Genomic DNA, 3470 nt, shown 5'->3' on the forward strand with positions numbered 1-3470 from the left:
ACAAGGCATTAGGAGAAAATGTGGCAAGGAGAGAATTTAGGAGCGTGTGTGTGCGTGTCACTAAAAGCTAGGTGTGACATTTGAGACCTGCGACTAGAGGAAAGGATTTGGGAGGAGACCAGGGGTAAGAGGTTTCAGCAGGAAGTGACAATATTCATGAAGACCCATGGGCAGGATGAACTCGGTGTGTTTAGAGATCTGAAAAAGGCTGAATGGGTCAGGCTAGGATGGAGTGGACCAGAAGAGTGGTATAAGACGGGAGCAAGTTGACGGTAGACTTGGTTAGATCCTGTAGAGCATTCCACTGTGGGCTTGATTCTAAATATGATGAGAAAGCCCTGGGAGATGGTAAGCAGGGCATTAACTTGGTTTTACATGTTAGGATGATTTTTCTAAATGTGCAATCAATATGAGATTGTGGGGGACAAGAGTAGAAGCAGGAGGACCAATTGAGAGGAGGATATTGCAACAATCCAGGGGAAAGATGGTGGCCCTATATCTCCAAGTACTAGAATTTTTGGCTGTGGTACGTGGTGTAGCTGTAATTCTAGAGAACTGGCTGACAGTTGAGAAGGGGTGTCATTTGCTGTATTTTCAAAATCACCCTTGAGTTTTCTCTACTTACTGAGGTGTCAAGGGACAATGGAGCCACCCCTTAGCACATTGAAGAATTGGCAGAGACTTCAGCCACACAGTTCCAGGATTAAGAAGTGCATCGCCTCATGATCTAAGAGGTTGCATAAACTGCCATGCAGATGACATTTGGAAAAGTGGCTGACCACCAGAACTTTTACTGACTGATCCCCACCCAATAAGGGACACGATCACTCTCAGTAGATGTGTGACAGGGGAACAAGTTACTTAACCTCTCTGAGTCTAATCTACATCATCTGTGAAGGAAGGATAAAAACAGTAATTGTCTCAAAGATTCGTACTAGGATGACTCGAGGTTTAGAATTAGATTCATGGGAAGATTAAATGAGCTAATACATGTAAAGCACTTAATACAGTGAAGCCTAACAGAAGAAGCATTCTGCTTTCAACAAATAATAGCTATTGTAATGATTAACAGTGATACTTTCACAGCGTAAGTGGAATAAAATGAGATACCCACATCACTGCCATAGCATAAGTAATTTCTGGCCCCAGGCGAAGTATTGACATATGTAACATAACTTATGAAACATTACATTTCTCATCTACCCCCAAACTATTTTAAAATGCTGTGAAATTCTTGGATAAAAGAAATTATAAAAATGTAAGATATTATTATTCCAAAGGGAAAGTTTATCCTACAGAGCCAGACTTCCCTAATGACTAAAAGTCATCTTCGGAGTCGCCTATTTTATTATCAGACTGAACAGTTGGCGGTATTGAACACAATTACAGGTTCTGCTTTAAAAACCAAACATTAATTGGATTTCTGAATGCCATTTGAACTACGGAGAGAGAATTCTTCTAGCTTTAAAACCTACTGACTCTCAGCCTAGCACAGGAGTTTTAAATCTTTGGTAGTCTCCTAATGGCTTCAGGTAAGCCTGGAATGAAGGCATTAGCTTCTCAGGGGAGGACGGATGCATCAAATACCAGACTCATAGGGATGCCATTTATCTCTTTATCCAATTGTGCTAAAATGACTCCCCTTTGGGGGAAAAAAAAATATCTGTCTGATGAGAGAGTGCTGTAGGGGAAATTCCAGCGATTATCACCCTTCCTAAACCTCAGTGGTCAGAGCTTAATCTGAAGACAACCCAGAAGTTCCTGTATTTACCTAAACTCCAGTGTGTAACCATCTGCCTCCTTGACTCACATGGCTCCGTTTCTAGAGAGACGTATGTTCAAAGACTGATAGATCAAACAGCCAAAAGTAATCAAGAAGGAATCCAGCCTCCAAGATGTATCTCTTTTTTAAAAAACGGCTGTGAGGATCCAACTTATAACCCAGAGACATGTTTCCTACCTCCTGTTTGTCGCCCCAGTTCTCTTGGACCCCGTGTTACTCTGCTGTTCCCATTCACTAACACTGCCCGCCCCCCTTCCCACAAAATGCTTCTCCATCTCATTCAGCTCTATGTCTCTCGCTCGGTATTTATCACATTACTTTGATTTGTCTCTCTGACTTTTTTTCCCATAACCTCCAAACTGTGATCTTTTTTTTTTTCTTTGCCCATTATCCAGTTCTGTATGATGGATGTCAAGGGATTCGACTGGCAGAGGCGAAGTCTCCACAGGGATCAAAAATATCCCATCCTAATAAGGGCTTGATGTTTGGTCCTCTGACCTGCTGAACATGATACTGGGGTTTAGGGTACTGTGGGCGTGGGGCGTTATTAAAGTCCCTGTTGATTGCATTTGGTCCCAGTTTGGACACAGCCCCCTTGTCCTCCGTGGGGAGGAATCATAATGGCACAGGCAAGGAGGGGTGGAAGGGAAATGTAAGTGAAGCTGGCTGTGTGGATTCTGATAGAAGCTTAGAAATATGGAAAACAGCATCTGCCATCAGCGGAGGTGCTGAGGAAGGAGAAAATGAAGGGGAGAGAAAGGATCAGGAGAGAAAAGGGATGATAGTGAAGAAAGTAGAGGGTCCCTGTGGGTGGGGCAAGAAGGGGAGAAGAAATAAAGTGCAGCGAGAGGTGAGCGACCCTTCTAGAAAATCCAGAGTCAGCCACCTGACTGCTTCTGGCAGTGGTCTCTTGATTCATGGTCTGGGGGAATGGCAAAGCTCACCAGGGACAGGTGATGCACCCGAAGCAGGTTTCCCACAGGAGAGTTGGGACCGTGACCAGGAATGGTTCTTGGCTATGAATAGCTGCATGGGCCTCCTAGGAGTGTGGTCCCGGATAACGCGCAGTTTTGACACACTTCTCTGGTACCCACGCCCACTTCAACACGCCTTCAAACATGCCAAGGTCTCTGCCTCCGCTCCTGAGCTGTCCAAGCCCGGAACATCTGCTTCTGTGGCTGAGCTAACAGAGGTTGAGCTGAGGTTTACTGGAATGAGAAGTCGCTTCTCATTCCAAAGTTGGTCAAGACCCTATGAGTGACATTCCTGAAGACTGTCCACCTCCCTCCTCCCCCTCCTCCTCCTCCTCCTCCTCCTCCTCCTCCTTCTTCTTCTTCTTCTTCTTCTTCTTCTTCTTCTTCTTCTTCTTCTTCTTCTTCTTCTTTTTCTCTTTCTCCTTCTCCTCCCCCTCCTCCTCCCCTTCCCTTCCCCCTCCCCTCCCCCTCCTTCTTCTTCCTCTTCTTCTTCTTCTTTCTTCTTCTTCTCCTTTAAGGTTGGAAGAAACCTTGGAGATTTTATAGGAAAACTTCCTCCCTTTGCAAATGAGAAAATCAGGGGCTGAAGTGACCACTTAAAAAGAAAAAACAAAATAAACTCTTAAAAAAAAGATTTCATAAAAAAAAAAAAAACAACAACAACAAATTATTTCTGAGGTTTGATCCATAGTTTCCCATCTTGGAAGAGGTAG

Source organism: Canis lupus, chromosome 13 (assembly GCF_003254725.2).
Source record: "Canis lupus dingo isolate Sandy chromosome 13, ASM325472v2, whole genome shotgun sequence".
In the NCBI taxonomy this organism is placed as follows: domain Eukaryota; kingdom Metazoa; phylum Chordata; class Mammalia; order Carnivora; family Canidae; genus Canis; species Canis lupus.